Source organism: Oncorhynchus tshawytscha, linkage group LG27 (genome assembly GCF_018296145.1).
Source record: "Oncorhynchus tshawytscha isolate Ot180627B linkage group LG27, Otsh_v2.0, whole genome shotgun sequence".
NCBI classification, from domain to species: domain Eukaryota; kingdom Metazoa; phylum Chordata; class Actinopteri; order Salmoniformes; family Salmonidae; genus Oncorhynchus; species Oncorhynchus tshawytscha.
The window spans coordinates 17,196,667-17,214,704 of NC_056455.1; the positions used below are offsets into that span (position 1 = coordinate 17,196,667).

General features: G+C 43.7%; 1 protein-coding gene across 3 annotated transcripts in view; it reads right to left on the reverse strand.

Annotated features, from left to right (window-relative positions):
• LOC112234949 (RNA binding protein fox-1 homolog 3-like) overlaps positions 1 to 18,038 on the reverse strand; it is a 485,643-nt gene that overhangs the window by 387,304 nt on the left and 80,301 nt on the right. For all 3 annotated transcript variants that reach the window (XM_042307223.1, XM_042307224.1, XM_042307221.1), the window contains exon 3: positions 6,328 to 6,456. The gene's annotated coding sequence lies outside the window, so the exon portion shown is untranslated. The remainder of the gene's footprint in view (positions 1 to 6,327; positions 6,457 to 18,038) is intronic.

Here is an 18,038-nt window from a genome sequence, read left to right on the forward strand (position 1 = left end):
CCCCCAGCTCTGACTGGCATGCAAACGGCTACTTTTGACAAGCAGCCGCCACCTCCATTCAAGCACCACACTCTCCGAGATTTTCCACATACGGCCTCCAAACTCTGTCAAATATGTCTTGTCTTTGTTTGACTTTATAATATATAACGTCTAGTGGGAAGTAACTAGATAGATAACTGTCCTCCAGTTTGTTATTAACGGTGAATATGAGGCTTTCCAATGTATTGCAGCATTTAGACCTAGATAACAAAACCTTCTCTGATATTCATCACCAATATTTACATTTCCCAACAGACATTATAGTGGAGGTGGATGGATATAAATTCTTAGACACAATGAAATGGTAGCACATTCAGTATATTATCCCAAAATGGTGTTAGTTTGTCACAGGACCACAGCATTGTGATTGTTGCATCTCCAACAGAAATGTGACATTTCTGGGTGCATTACATGCATCCTGGCAGGAGTGTAATAAGTCCTAATGAATTATATTTATTTTTTATTTGACCTTTATTTAACTAGGCAAGTCAGTTAAGAACAAATTCTTATTTTCAATGACGGCCTAGGCACAGGCCTACAACCTACTATAACAGTAGTAGGTTGTAGGAGCAGGTATGAACATTTTCACGTATCTGTGACCAACGGTTCTCCTCAATTTCTTTCAGTATTTTTCTGTGCTCGATGCCTTTGGTTCATCCAAACTCTATTGAAACGATTGAATAAGAATTCTGAATTGTAAGAACTATAAGAAATCGGCCTTGGATCAGTAGATATTCATCATAGTACACATGCTCCAAATTCCTGATGCCAGTTTGGAACCAGGACTTAAATTTGTCATTAAACGTTGGAGGTAAAGTGAGGTTACCCCAAATAGGGGTGCTTGGCAATATTGCTTCTTTCCACCTCATTCATTTATGTACATTTTCCCAAGTACGAATGAGAATTCTTCAATGCCTTGGGCCTGAACTAGTGAATATATTTTAGATCACAGGGTATAACATGTATGTCTTCTATACTCCTGCATGGCCAAGGATTGTCTGTTGTACATTGTTTAAGTGAATGCAGTTGTGCAGTCCAGTAATACATCTTAATATGATGCTGTCCAAGACCTCCAGCTTTTTGGGATAAGTGTTAAACAGTCTATTTGACTCTTGAAGTCTTTCCTGTCCAAATAAAGTTGGAGAGCAGGCCATTTATTTTATTTAAAAAGTTGGATGGAATTGAAACTGACAAGGCCTAGAATAAATATATCAGCATTGGTAATATATTCATTTTGATTATGTTGATCCTACATAACATAGAAATAGGGAGAGATCTCCATCTCTGAACATCAGAGTCAAGCCTATCTATTAAAGGACAGTAATTCATTGTATATGCCTCCTCCAGATTGCATGGTATCAGTACACCCAGGTATTGCATATGTGTCTTTGTCCATTTCCACTTAAATGTACTTCCTAACGTTGAAAAGTCATAATTAGAAAGTATAAGTAAGGATAAGTAACATAGGCTTTAGTAATTTGGGAAGAAAGTGTCTGTAACTTTCCACTGGGAGTACATCATTACCAGGAGATTTCCTGTTTTGTACATCATTGATGGCCTCCAACAGTTAACCTGGGGTAATGTTTCTATCATATACATTTACACTGCTTCACGTATAACTGCTAAAATGGCCTCATTAAGGAAATAGTTTATATCATCCTTTGAATGTTTTCAGATTGATACAGTTTGTGATGAAAGGTTTTAAAGACTCAGTTATTTCAGAAGTACCCATTGTTATGCTACCATCTGGGGTTCGAATGCTATGGATAATATGTTCCTCTTCCTTACTTTACCAAGCATTTTCCCTGCACTTTCACCTTGCTCAACATATTGGTGCTTGGATTTCATGGCAGCAATCTCTGCATACCGGGTGTTTATTGTGCCATATTCAAGCTTCAAAGTGTTCAACTGTTGAAGGATGTCAACCTTTCTATCTAAACTGTGTGGATTTTCTGTTCTAGTATTTCTAACCACAGGTTTTCAATAGGGTTCATGTCTGGAGATTAAGATGGCCATTGCAAAATGTGGATTTTCTAGTCAATTAACAATTTATTTGTGGATATTGAAAGTTGGGCTTATTGACTTGCTGGAAGATCCACGATCTTGTGGCCAAGTTTCAGCCTCCTAGCAGAGGCAAACAGGTTTATGGCTAAACTGTCCTGGTACTGGGCAAAGTACCACAGGACCAGAGGAAGCAGAATAGCCTCATAACATCAGAAATACTACACCATATCTTAGAGGAGGTATGGAGTTATTTTTTTGAATGTAACTTTCTTTGACACCAAACCTGCCACTAGTGGGCGTGTCCAAAGAGCTCTATTTTCATGTCATCCAACAAATGTAAATGCCTGGAGTTTGCTAAACGGCATTGGCACTTGAATTGGAACTGGTGCTATGATCAGACGACATAAAAATAAAGCTCTTTGGCCGCGCACTCCAGTGGTGTTTTTGGCATCGAAATAAGAATGCATAAGCAGAAAAGAACCCCATACCTAACATCTTTCTACAGGTCCTGGGGCCCTTGTTAAGGTCAACAGCATCATGAACTTCACCCAGTACCAGGACATTTTTGCCAAAAACTTGGTTGCCTCTGCTAGGAGGCTGAAACTTGGGACATAAGTAGATCTTCCAGCAAGACAATAACCCCAAGCGCACATCAAAATCCACAAATGGTTTTGCAATGGCCCTCTCAGTCTCCAGACTTGAACCCCATTGAAAACCTGTGGTTTGAATTGAAGAAGGCAGTCCATAAGCGCAGACAAAGGATATCAAGGATCTGAAAAGATTCTGTATGGAGGAATGGTCTAAGATCCCTCCTAATGTGTTCCCCAATGTCATAAAACATTTTATAAAAAGGCCCAGTGCCGTTATTCTCGTAAGGTGAAGTATTGAAAGGTATATAAAACAGAGGTGCCAATCATTTTGACCCCTATCTTTAGAAATAAATATTACTTGTTAAACAAAATCTTTTCTCTGAGCAATCTTATAAGTACAAAATAATAATTTCCCAATTGTTTTAGCATACAATATAGCTCAGTATTTGTTACATTTATTTTATTTGTCTTTTTTCCTGACTGTACATTAACTTTTGAGAGAATTGAAAAAAAATATGTAACAGTTTTATGGGTGAGAGAGGAGCCTTATTTGTGTATGTTCTGTTCTGTGTGGCTCCATAGTGTGTCAAAGTCATGCATTGTGACCTTCCTCCAGAGGCCTGTGAAACACATCCTGTATCAATTAGAACACTGGGGAGTCTGACTAGATGTGGAGAGGAGACCTAGAGAACACACAGCTCCACCGCGTTGACAATCCACAACAACGTCTGGAGCAATAAACACAACACGGACCAACTGACTGACTGGCTGGGTAGCTGGCTGGGGCCCCAAGGTGGACAAGGATTTACTCCTTGTTCCAATTTGCAAGGGGGATTACTTATTTTTCATTATTCCCCATTTATATATATATATTATTGGTCTCTCCATTCATTTTTTAAAGCACCTGAAGGAAAACCAGATCAAGCAAACTGCATAAATACTGTCAGATGGAATAGATGATGACAGCGGGTCAAGTTGCGAGTGAGTCACGTCTCTCGGCTCCTGGAAGAAAGTGATTACCGTAACACGTCGCTGACAATCTCGCCCAAGATAATCCTATTTCTCACATGGAGCTCAAATTGTATTATGTCACTATGTTTTTTGCATATTGTATCAAAAACTGGATAAAGATATGCACACTATCAGGGAAATTAAGAACAAGAGGAAAAAACGTAGCCCCGGGGTTGGCATTGAGGCATGTCGTTTTGTTGAGCTCTCTGGTTTCTGAGCAAAGATGGTTTCTGCGGTTGAGTAGAAAGAGACAGAGACAGAGAGAGAGAGAGAGGGAGGCAGAAAGAACGTGTGGCGTAAAGGCGTGCTCTCCACCCAGATGAACAGATGGCACCGCCTAAGTGCAGAGATTCATTTTATATCTCCATCCCATGTTGCCGCGCGGCAGACGTGGGCTTTCTCTTTTTTCAGATGTTATTTTACAGGATGATGGATACACACGATGCTTAAGCTAATGAGGAGTGGGTGTTTCTTTGTCTTTATTTCCTCTCTCTCTCTCTCTCTCCCGCTCACTCTGCCTCCCTCTCCCGCTGTCACATCACCTTCCCTTGCAGAGCTCATGCTAGCCATTCTCCCTCAAACCCACGCCAAGAGCTCAAACCTATACAGGCTTTTGGATATGCCCCACAATCTGAGTAGTCAGTGTTTACAGCTGGTGTTAAGACCTGGGTGGATTCCTGAAAACACAGTTGACTGGATGAAGTGAAGCACAGTGAAGATGATGCTCAAGTAAACACAGCATGTAAGACTTGAACACACTCTCAACAGTCCCTCTGTTACATCCCTTTGAAAGCTACATAAAACCTTGCCGTTCACCAGGAGAGATGGAAATGAGTGCTATGAACAGGAAGAGTCTGAATGGAGAGAGAAGCCAAGAAGGCTCAGCAGCCAATGAGGATGCTCCCACACACCAGGCAGGTAAACTTGTCGGGTCGTTAATGGCTGTTGTTTACTGAAGCCTCCCAATAGAGGAGACTAGCTGACCCATGTCTGCAGCCAGTGAGTGGTACAAATGGCAAACATCTCCTGGAGTCATTATTTATGCAGGAATGCCCTTGGGAGTCTTTGCACTTGTTTACACAGTCACGGCACAGTCCATTCATGACGGCTTCAAGTAAATGAGCCGCTATCCATCAATTTGTCCTGGACGACGAGGCTTTGAGACCCCGCTGCCCAACGCTACTGGGGGAAGGAGGGGGGACGGCACGGAACACAACCCCTCTGTACTGTAAACAACCAACCTGAAACCAGGGACACAAAGACCCAAGGGTATGGGAAAGTTCTGTGGTGCTGATGGGAGCAGATCACACAGTGTTTCTAGGATACTTGGATAAAGGGCGAAATCTCTGCCTTTGCTTAGTACTTGAAAATGTGTATGCATTAGATATGTCAATGCAAATGATACACAGAGAGAGGAATGATGGAGGGAATTCAATTTGGCACCTAAAGAATTCAAAGCAAAACAACTCCTCCGTACAGTTCTCAGGTTCTCCTACAAAGCGGTCAGAAAGAAGATAAGCGTAAGACATGGCTGAGAGGGAGGAAAAATGGGCTAATTCAACATGCTTCCCCCTAAACCACTCCAAACCTCCAGAGTTTAATTGCTGGGAGGCAACATTATCCCCTGCAACATTGTGTCTGTCTCTTGGCTGGGATTCAAATGGGTACCTGCTGTATCCACTCCCTACACAATACGGTGCCCACTGAGCCATATAATCCTCTCAGGCCCTCCTCTTCAGGAGAGGCACATGAAAAAAAACTCCTCTTCCCCATCTTTGTCATGGTGTTTATTTTGAATAAGAGCAATCAGTACCACCATGTACACCACAACACACCGGTGAGCCATAGAGAAGGTGACACAGAACAGGACTTAAACAAAGAGACTTTTGATTTGCTGCTGAGAGATTTGAGGCTATTTTTCCATTCCTCCCCGCAGCTCCCTGGAGTGGCCATATTTCTGCTTATGTTCAAATGTGAATCAGTCACATGGGCTGTTGGATTCCTGCTGAATCATCCTACGCTCCATCACCGAGCCAGCCCTGCGCTTTCCAAAGTAACTACTCTCTATGCAAGAAGAAAACAAACACAAACCCATGCCACGTCTCCTTCTGACACCACTTTGAAGTTCCCTTGAAAAGGAAAATGATGACTAGCTTTGAGGTGAGTGTGAAAAGATTCAACACTGCAGAAACGGACTCATTTGAATGAGATCTATTGTATACGGCAGTGCAGTGATAGATTTTAGTTCAATCAAACATGCGTTCGTAATTCATAGTGAACTCTGCTATTTGATGCTGAGAGTGAGACTGTCATTGAGTACACAGGACACAGGGAAAGACTAATTCCTGATAATATTGTCTTTTGGTAGAGTATACAATTTACTTATTTTTTATCATTTATTTTTATTTTTATATTTTATAAACAATACAAAACATTCATATACAAATGACAACATCATACAAACATCAACTACATCACATCTGCCCAGACCCACTAGCCCCCCCCCCCATGTCCGGCGCCCACATCACTTTCTGCCACATGAAGATTTACTTCTAAGGGAACTTTATTCATATGAGGATAAGGAACCAGTATCCTACATGTTGGTGAAAGAGGCCTCGTTCTGTAGTATATGTAACAGCTATCTACACAGGGTGGTAAATGTTCACATTTGTAACAGTCTTACCTGTCTCAGAGGTCAGTAGATCACTGTTCGCTGGTCTTGGGGGTAATGGTCATTGTCTAGTGCCGTGTAAGTCTTCAGTGGTGCTGCAAGCCTAAGCCAGTCTCAGCATCACTCTGTGTGAAACAGCGTCTGCGAGACAAAGGACAGCAACATCTGCTATGAAACACTACAGTATGTACTGTATCAAACATCCCATTTATAGGTCTGTGTGGAACCATTCTGACACTGTGGCTCCTCCTCACACAGGGCTACAGTAGTTTCCCTGATACCACTTCATTTGTAATGTTGCTTCGCCAGGGGAGGTATGGCTAATGCTGCCTTAGCTTGAGGCTGTATTATAAGTGGCACACTTAGCATAAAATACAGTAGTGTTACTGAGTGAGAGGAGCTATTTTAAGCATCCACTTGTGTTGGCAAATATTAGTGGAATGAAACTAGTTTTGTCTATTAAACTGATATTCATAGGCTAGCCCTGTATTAAAGCGCAGGAGACTAACCATAGAAGCTATATGTCAACAGGGATAACCTTCTGTTCCATTGTTAGGGAAAATGCATTCAGAATGCAATCAAATAACAAGGGAGCACAGGCTGAACATGAAAGGCTACATGAAGGAACAAAAGCTCCTTCTAGAGGTCACATACACATAACAATGATACACTGCTGACAAGGGGAAAATATGAGGACTTTTGAAGCACTGTGGAAATGTATGAAGAAACGGATGTAAGGGTCATTTTACAGAGCAATACCATTAACACTGCTGCCCTTGTCTGTACTGGAACAGACACGCACACGAGCACACACGCACACACACACACACACACATACACACACACACACACACACACACACACACACACACACACACACACACACACACACACACTCTCTCTTTTACTCTCTCTATTACACACACACACACGCACGCACACACACACACACACACACACACACACACACACACAGACACACACGTTTACTCTCTTTATTACACACACACACACACACACACATACACACATACACACATACACACACACACTCTTGCTCTCCCTCACACACACACACACCTCCCCACAAAATGGCATTTGTCTCTCTTCATTCCTTCTCTTTTACCCTCTGAGTAGGAGAGGTGGACATTTTAACTGCGTCTGCCAGGAGATGTCTTCCTTTCACCTTGACGGCCATATAATGAACTTTCTCATTTTGAGCTGAGCTGAGCTTACACAGTCAGTCAGCTATTTTCTCTGAGACCTTTTCTTTTGTCTTCTGTCATATCCCTCTGTGGTTTTGTCAGGGTGATCTCCAGAGTGAACGTGTGCCTTTATATTAAAGAGATGGGAGACATTTGTGTTGGGTATTCAAGCATCCCCTTCATTTAAGGTCCCAATATGAGTTATAACAAAGTAGGGAGGGTACTGATATGATTGTCTTTTTTAAAATGGAGCCAAATATTAACTAAGTATTTAAGTCTAGGTATTCTATAATAACCAGAAGGAAAAATGGCAAAGAAAATCTATTTGTTTTTGATTCCAATGATGTAACAAGATACTATAACAGTATGGATGTACTTCCTGTATCAATACATACAGTGTACTCTGGAAGGTGACATTTACTGGGCATCATGGACACATGCACGCACGCACGCACGCACACACATACACACACACACACACAAACCATTGCACACATTTGCACACACGGTGGGCTGGCAGGGTGCGTTCATAGACAGCTGGTGAAGACAGGGTGTGCTCTGGCTGCTAGAAGGAGCTGATTCAGGTGACATCTGTGCCTCCTGTTGCAGTGCAATAGTAGAAACACTAAAAGTGAATTACAACATTAATGACAGTGCTCTGCAAGCTGTCGTTCCACATTACACATCCATTATTCCTTGCATGGCTACTCAGAGGAATCGTTAAGGAATAGCCCCCCAAAAAACGCCTCTCTCTCTCTCTCTCTCTCTCTCGCCATCAATCTATCTATCATTCATCATTCACACACCTCCCAATTTCCCACTTTTAAAGGCCCTATACAGCCATTTCATATCAATTTCTGTGCAATCTTGGTGAAATCTCATATGTGAGTAGCGCAGATGATTGGCCAGTAGTACAATAACATGTATGTGATAGTGGAGTGGAATGCTTGTTCCGTCTGCCTGAGGGGACAGGCTGAGAGGAAGACTGGCTGGATGCACACAACCATGATGGCAGGCACCCGGCCGCCTGATAGGCATCACATAGACATCTCCCAGCTGTCACCCTTCACCACACTTTCAATAACTTCAAATCCCCCTAAAACTCATAGAATAGAGGCGCAGTCGATCACTCATAGCTCCCTTCACTCTTCCCTGCTCTACAGGGAAATAACAGCAGAAAGAGAGAAACAGTCAGGATCCCATCCTCTCCTCTCCAACAGAAAAGCACCAGGCACCCTCCCCCTAAGGACATGGGGAGAACAAGGCTTTCATCATTTGGGTTAAGAAACAATAACCAAGATTGGTAACACTTTAAATTAAGTTGCCCCCATCGCGATATACAGTAAGTACACAGTTATAACTGAAGTAAGAACATAGTAGCTCCATAGGTGTTGCTATGTAATTACATAGTAATACGGTTGTATCGCGACCAGTTATAGCTTATTATTAACACAAAGACCACATGGAAACTTGGAGTAATCTATATATGGTTGGTTAGATGAGGACATCAAGAAGGCTGCTATATATATACTGAACAAAAATATAAACACAACATGCGACAATTTCAAAGACTGAGTTACAGTTCATATAATCTATGGATTTCACATAACTGGGCAGGGGCACAGCCATGGATGGCCCTGGGAGGGCATAGGCCCACCCACCTGGCAGCCAGGCCCACCCACTGGGGAGTCAGGCCAAGGCAAACAGAATCATTCCCCCCCCCCCACAAAACGGCATTATTACAGACAGAAATACTCCTCAGTTTCATCAGCTGTCCAGGTGGCTGGTATCAGACGATCCCGCAGGTGAAGAAGCCAGATGTGGAGGTCCTAGGCTGGCACAGTTACATGTGGTCTGCGGTTGTGAGACGTAGTTGAACGTACTGCCAAATTCTCTTAAACCCCATTGGAGGCGGCTTATGTAAGAGAAATTAACATTAAATTCTCTGGCAACAGCTCTGGTGGACATTCCTGCAGTCAGCATGTCAATTGCACTCCACCTTAAAACTTGAGACATCTGTGGCATTATGTTGTGTGACAAAAATGCACATTTTAGAGTGGCCTTTTATTGTCCCCATCACAAGGTGCACCTGTGTAATGATCATGCTGTTTAATCAGCTTCTTGATATGCCACACCTGTCAGGTAGATGGATTATCTTGGCAAAGGAGAAATGCTCACTAACAGGGATATAAACAAATTTGTGCACACAATTTGAGAGATATAAGTGTCGTGTCTTTGGCATCATTTTATCAAATCAATTCTCTGTAATTATTATTACGTGATTAAACTAATCATGTAAATGTAATTAACTAGGAAGTCAGGGCACCAAGGAAAATCTTCAGATTACAAAGTTATAATTTTCCTAATATTACTCTTTAGATATTTTAATATCTGATCAATTTGTCTTCTAATTAATAAATTATTCTTAACCTCACATTAGTCTCATTCCAAACGTCGTTGTTGTTATCTGTTGGTTATCTGCACAAACCCAGTTTTTACTATGAATCATCCATTCATCAATTGTCTTAATCATTTATTTACTAACTATCTAAATAATCACAGAAATGCATAAACAAACAAACAGTAGATATGGATACAAGGAAATGATAGGGGAGGTTCCCTAGTGGGCTAAGCCGATATGACGGCTTGGGGGACAAAGGGAAGTGGGTGTGGACTGAGAAGGGCGGGAAAGACAAAAGAGTCACTACACAGTTAATTATATTAATTTAAATGCTTGTCCTTTGCACATGAACGCTCACTCATTCGGGAATAATTGCAATCAGTATATATTTACGCTCAGTGTGCCATCGTGATCTCTGTTGGAATCGTCTGTCTTTCTGTTGGAAAGTTCATCCAAGCGTCTCTCTGCTTCGCTGGAGTCTTTCGTGGTTAGAATGGAAACTTCAGGGCCTCCCGGGTGGGAGTGCTAGCTGTGCCACCAGAGACTCTGGGTTCGCGCCCAAGCTCTGTCGCAGCCAGCCACGACCGGGAGGTCCGTGGGGTGATGCACAATTGGCCTAGCGTCGTCCAGGTTAGGTAGGGTTTGGCCGGTAGGGATATCCTTGTCTCATCGCGCACCAGCGACTCCTGTGGCGGGCTGGGCGCAGTGCACGCTCACAAGGTCTCCAGGTGCACAGTGTTTCCTCCAACACAATGGTGCGGCTGGCTTCCGGGTTGGATACGCACTGTGTTAAGAAGCAGTGCGGCTGGTTGGGTTGTGTTTTGGAGGATGCATGGCTTTCGATCTTCGTCTCTCCTGACCCCTTACGGGAGTTGTAGCGATGAGACAAGATAGTAGCTACTAACAATTGGATACCATGAAATTGGAGAGAAAAGGGGGTCAAATTCAAGGGGGAAAAAAGAATGGAAACTTCAGCGATTCAGAAATGTTCTTATAGAATAGATGTTTCGGCGGTTGTGGTCTTCACATTTCAGGTTGACATCATTTCTAGCTGCAGACTAGTAATTCGAATCTAATGTCGGGATCGATAGTCTCAGAGTTTAACAATTTCATGTAGTATGGTTAGGAGTTCAACAAACATTACAACCTTACCTTATACTGAGGTTTTTGTGGTCTCTACTCAACCTTCGCCCCCTTAGCTGACCGAGGTACACGTGGTCTGAAGAGGATTTCTTCAGGTGGGGGTTTTATTCGTAACAGTAGAAAAGGGCTGTCCCATAAGCCAGATCATGTCTGTGCTCATGGCGACGGGCCAATGACTTAGTTAAATTTGAAAGGGTATACAATTTTCTCACATTAACAGCAATACATAATTTCACAAATAGTTTCATCTTTACTCATTCATTTTATACAATAATTAGACGCAAACCTCAAAATGGAGGCACCTGTATAAACAGAGTTATGGTAATGTGGCTGTATTGTCTTTCATGAGGTCACAAACATGAAACAAAATGGACCGTGTCGTAGCTGGCTTCTCATTGGCTTCTCACCATTTACACATTCTCCAAAACATGGACACTGTTCACTTCTCAAGTTCTGTGACGTAGAAGAAGTTCCTTGTTCTACTGTCATACTCTCTCTCTATATATACTGCATGGCCAGGAGGAGAGAGTCTCCTCCAGGAATTTACGACCTGAGATAACAGAACCTGGGTATAGAAGGGAGAGAGAGGGGGATGCCACGCTCTATACCCAGAAAGGGCCACGTTATGACATAAGCTTTTTGCACGTATGAAAAATGTCTGGGATCTTTTATCTCAGCTCATGAAACATGGGCCACCACTTTACATGTTGCATTTAAATTCAACGAATCACCACTCCACATCGGCTTTTAAATAGCTTTCATTCGAATGATAGTTTAACCTTCAAATCCATGAATTCATGTGAGGCCAGAGACGTTTTATGGGAGGAGAGACCAATTTTATTCTAGCCACCGTGGTCTGAAAATGACAGCCGCATTCTAAGTTCCACTATGGACTGGTGTGTATGACAAAAATACTTGTACTAAACCAAAGATATGATCCGTATCAAGCAATCGATTTTGGGAGAACGTGATGACTATAAACCATAATACTCACATCACCAATCTGAGGTAAAATGACGTGTCCTGTAATTGTTGTGTGGTGAAAACATTTGTCTGTGTAATGTAGTAGGCCTAACACGTTCTATCCACCAGTTTACAGTCAAATAAATGTCGGTAATACTTCCTCTGTGTATAATGTATGTATATCCTAGCACACCCATAGTGCATGTATCCATAACAGGTAATAGATACTCAATTAAACCATTCGACAAATACAGTAAGATTTTCTTCACCTGAAGCTCTTTGATATTCTTCTTAAATTGTGCAAAAAGAGACTTAGCGTAATATAATATAATTCATAAAGTCAAAATCATTCAATATTTCGATATAGGATGATAATAAATTAAGCACACAGATTTTTACAACAATGACATCTATTTATCATTACTTTAACCATGGAGGGAGTTTGAAACAGGCGCCCTAGACTATAGCTTCAACTTCATCTGCAAAGGTTGTTGCAATGTAACTACAAAGTAATTCAACATTTCACTTCACTTTACATTAAGTTGCTTGCTCCTGGGTAAGTACGTTGTAAATACATGTATACCCCTTGTAACAACAGTGTAATTACAGAATTGGTTGTTAAAGATTGTAACAGCTGAACGGCTCATGACGAGAGTTATGTACCTCCGATCAAGTTTAATTGTGATTTTTAATCAACATTTGTGTCATATTGGCATAGATGTGATTTATTGTGAGTACAGTGAAAGGGTTATAGCTAATGTTCTCCTATCTCCTGTCTCCTAATTTCTCTTAGTTAGCCTGTTGTCTGCAAAGGTTGCTACATTGTAACTACATATGAATTATAAAGGTTGTACCCTACTGGGTTTCACGTCTCATGAAGTTGCTTGCTCCTGGTTAAGTACATGATAGTCAAATAAAATGTCTCAAATGCTTCATAAACAACGAGTGTAGACTAACAGTATACACGGGCCCTTCCCAACAGTGCAGAGAGAAAGAAAATAGTGAAATAATAGAAAAATAAAAACACATAATAATAAAAGTAACAATAAATACACCATGAGTAACAACTTGGCTATGTACACGGGGTACCAGTTCCGAGTCGATGTGCAGGGGTACGAGGTAGAAACAGTACATATAACTAGGAATAAAATGACAGATAGTAAACAGTGACAGCAGCGTATGTGATGAGACATAACAGTTAGTGCAAAAAGAGTCAATGCAGATAGTCCGGGTAGCTATCTGGTTAACCGCTTAACTAACTATTTAGCAGTCTTATGGAAGCCAATTCTAGATTTAATTTGGGATTGGAGATGCTTAATGTGAGTCTGGAAGGAGAGTTTACAGTCTAACCAGACACCTAGGTATTTGTAATTGTCCACAGTTTCTAAGTCAGAACTGTCCAGAGTAGTGATGCCGGATGGGGGGGGGGGGCAGCTGCTGGCAGCGATCGGTTGAAAAGCATGCATTTAGTTTTACTTGCATTTAAGAGCAGTTGGAGGCCACAGAAGGAGAGTTGTATGGCATTGAAGCTCATCTGGAGGTTAGATAACACAGTGTCCAAAGAAGGTCCATAAGTATACAGAATGGTGTCGTCTGCATAGAGGTGGATCAGAGACCAGCAGCACCAGCAGCAAGAGCGACATCATTGATATATACAGAGAAAAGAGTCAGCCCAAGAATTGAACCCTGTGGCACCCCCATAGAGACTGCTAGAGGTCCGGACAATAGGCCCTCAGATTTGACACACTGAACTCTGTCTGAGAAGTAGTTGGTGAACCAGGTGAGGCAGTCATTTGAGAAACCAAGGCTGTTGAGTCTGCCGATAAAAATGTGGTGATTGACAGAGTCGAAAGCCTTGGCCAGGTCGATGAATACGGCTGCACAGTATTGTCTTTTATCGATGGCGGTTATGATATCGTTTAGGACCTTGAGCATTGCTGAGGTGCACCCATGACCAGCTCGGAAACCAGAATGCATAGTGGAGAAGGTACGGTTGGATTCGAAATGGTCGGTGATCTGTTTGTTAACTTGGCTTTCGAAGTCCTTAGAAAGGCAGGGTATGGTAGATATAGGTCTGCAACAGTTTGGGTCTAGAGTGTCTCCCCCTTTGAAGAGGGGGATGACCATGGCAGATTTACAATCTTTGGGGATCTCAGACGATACGAAAGTGAGGTTGAACAGGCTATTAATGGGCCTGCAACAATTGCGGCAGATCATTTTAGAAAGAGAGGGTCCAGATGGTCTAGCCCAGCTGATTTGTAGGGGTTCAGATATTGCAACTCTTTCAGAACATCAGCTATCTGGATTTGGGTGAAGGAGAAATGGGGGAGGTTTGAGCAAGTTGCTGTGGGGGGTGCAGGGCTGTTGACCCTATAAATATATGGATGAGTGATGGCTGTGCGGCATAGGCAAGATGCAGTAGATGGTATAGAATACAGTATATACATAGGTGTTGAGTAATAAATATGTAAACATTATTAAAGTGGCATTATTTAAAGTGACTAGTGATACCTTTGTTAAGTCCATTTATCAAAGTGGCCAGAGATTTGAGTCTGTATGTTGGCAGCAGCCTCTCTATGTTAGTGATGGCTGTTTAACAGTCCGATGGCCTTGAGATAGAAGCTGTTTTTCAGTCTCTCAGTCCCAGCTTTGATGCACCTGTACTAACCTCACCTTCTGGATGATAGTGGGGTGAACAGGCAGTGGCTCGGGTGGTTGTTGTCCTTGATGATCTTTTTGGCCTTCCTGTGACATCAGGTGCTGTAGGTGTCCTGGAGGGCAGGAAGTTTGCCCCAATGATGCGTTGTGCAGACCGCACAACCCTCTGGAGAGCCTTGCGGTTGAGTGCGGTGAAGTTGCCATACCAGGGAGTGATACAGCCCGTCCGGATGCTCTCGATTGTGCATCTGTAAAATATGTGAGTGTTATAGTTGACAAGCCAAATTTCCTCAGCCTCCTGAGGTTGAATAAGCTCTATTGCTCCTTCTTCACCACGCTGTCTGTGTAGGTGGACCATTTCAGTTTGCCGGTGATGTATACCCCCGAGGAACTTAAAACTTTCCACCTTCTCCACTACTGTCCCGTTGATGTAGATGGGGGTTTGACCCCTCTGCTGTTTCCTGAAGTCCACGATCATCTCCTTTGTTTTGTTGACGTTGAGTGAGTGAGTTATTTTCCTGACACCACACTCCGAGGGCCCTCACCTCCTCCCTGTAGGCCGTAACGAAGCCTACCACTCTAGTGTCATCTACAAACTTGATGATTGAGTTGGAAGCGTGCATAGCCACGCAGTCATGGGTGAAAAGGGAGTTCAGGAGTGGGCTGAGAACGCACCCTCGTGGGGCCCCATTGTGGAGGATGGAGATGTTGTTTCCTACCTTCACAACCCCCGGGTGGCCCGTCAGAAAGTCCAGGACCCAGTTGCACAGGGCGGGGTTGAGACCCGGGGTCTTGAGCTTAATGACGAGTTTGGAGGGTACTATGGTGTTAAATAGCTGTAGTCAATGAACAGCATTCTTACATAGGTATTCCTCTTGTCCAGATGAGATAGGGCACTGTGCAGTGTGATGGAGTTTGCATCGTCAGTGGATCTATTGGGGCGGTAAGCAAATTTAAGTGGGTCTAGGGTATCAGGTAGGGTGGAGGTGATATGATCCTTGATTAGACTCTCAAAGCACTTCATGATGACAGAAGTGAGTGCAACGGGGCAATAGTCATTTAGTTCAGTTACTTTAGCTTTCTTGGGAACAGGAACAATGTGGGTACAGCAGACTGGGATAGGGATAGATTGAATATGTCAGAAAACACACCAGCCAGCTGGTCTGCGCATGCTCTGAGGACGCGGCTAGGGACGTCGTCTGGGTCGGCAGCCCTGCGAGGGTTAACACGTTTAAATGTTTTACTCACATTGGATATGGAGAAGGAGAACACACAGGCCGTGTCAGTGGCACTGTAAGATTAAGACGGTTTGACAGCAGTACCCAACTACTATAAATCTGTTCTCTCGTATCCTCAAAGCGAGCAAAGAAGTTGTTTAATTTGTCTGGGAGCAAGACGTTAATGTCCCCGACGGGGCTGGTTTTCTTTTTGTAATCTGCGATTGACTGTAGACCCTGCCACATACGTCTTATGTTTGAGCCGTTGAATTGCGACTCTACTTTGTCTCTATACAGACACTTTGCTTGTATGATTTTCTTACAGAGGAAATAGCTGCATTGTTTGTATTTCGTCATGTTTCCAGTCACCTTGCCATGATTAAAAGCGGTGGTTCGCGTTTTCAGTTTTGCGCGAATGCTGCCATCAATCCACGGTTTCTGGTTAGGAAAGGTTTTACTAGTCACAGTGGGTAAGACATCTCCGATGCACTTTCTAATAAACTCACTCACCGAGTCAGCATATACATCAATGTTATCCCAGCCCACGTGATCGAAGCAATCTTGAAGCGTGTTATCTGATTGGTCAGACTAGTGTTGGATAGACCTGTGCATGGGCGTTTCCTATTTTAGTTTCTGTCTATAGGCTGGGAGCAACAGAATGGAGTCATGGTCAGATTTGCTGAAGCAGGGCGGGGGAGGGCTTTGTACGCATCGTGGAAGTTAGGCTCTGGCAGCACTGAACAGGCGAGGCACACTGAAGGCCTGGTGCGTGGTGCTGGCACTGGGTAGAGGACACGCACAGGAAGCCTGGTGCGGGGAGCTGCCACTCCCAGCAATGACAGAATGTACCTTGTTACAATTGTTGTTACCAGGTCCTAGCCTATTTATCAACCCTGGTATTCCATGTAGATTCAATGATACTGTCACGCCCTGGTCTTAGTATTTTGTGTTTATATAATTATTTGGTCAGGCCAGGGTGTGACATGGGGTTATTTTGTGTTGTGTTGTGGTATTGTTTTTTTTTAGTAGGTATTGGGATTGTGGCTGAGTAGGGGTGTCTAGCATAGTCTATGGCTGCCTGAGGTTCTCAATCAGAGTCAGGTGATTCTCGTTGTCTCTGATTCGGAACCATATTTAGGTTAGCCTGGGTTTCACTGTGTGTTTGTGGGTGATTGTTCCTGTCTCTGTGTTAGTTGTCGCCAGACAGGCTGTATAGGTTTTCACATTCCGTTTGTTGTTTTTGTATTGTTCGTATTCGTATTCGTATTCATTAAAGATGTATCGTACTAACCATGCTGCATTTTGGTCCGATCCTTGTTCTACCTCTTCGTCAGAGGAGGAGATAGAAGAGAGCCGTAACAGAATCACCCACCACACACGGACCAAGCAGCGTGGTGACAGGCAGCGACAGCAGAAACAGCGAAAGGAGGAATGGACATGGGAAGACGTTTTGGATGGCAAAGGTTGTTACACTTGGGAGGAGATACTGGCTGGAAGAGATCGCCTCCCATGGGAACAGGTGGAGGCACTTAGGAGAGCAGAGGCAGCCGGAGATAGGAGCCGACGATACGAGGGAACACGGTTGGCAAGGAAACCCGAAAGTCAGCCTCAAAAATGTATTGGGGGGCTCACAGGGAGTATGGCTACGCCAGGCAAGAGACCTGCGCTAACTTCCTGTGCTTACCGGGGGGCTAAAGAGACCGGGCAGGCACCGTGTTATGCTGTGGAGCACACGGTGTCTCCAGTGCGGGTGCATAGCCCGGTGCGGTACAAGCAGCTCTTCGTATTGGCCGGGCTAGAGTGGGCATCGAGCCAGGTAAGGTTGGGCAGGCTCGGTGCTCAAGAGCTCCAGTGCGCCTGCACGGTCCGGTCTATCCAGTGCCACCTCCACACACCAGTCCTCCGGTGGCAGCTCCCCGCACCAGGCTTCCTGTGCGTGTCCTCTACCCAGTGCCAGCACCACGCACCAGGCCTTCAGTGTGCCTCGCCTGTTCAGTGCTGCCAGAGCCTTTCTCCTCTCCAGCGCTGCCGGAGTCTCCCGCCTGTCTAGCGCTATCAGAGCCTTTCTCCTCTCTAGCGCTGCCGGAGCCTCCCGCCTGTTCAGCGCAGCCGGAGCCTTCCTCCTCTCTAGCGCTG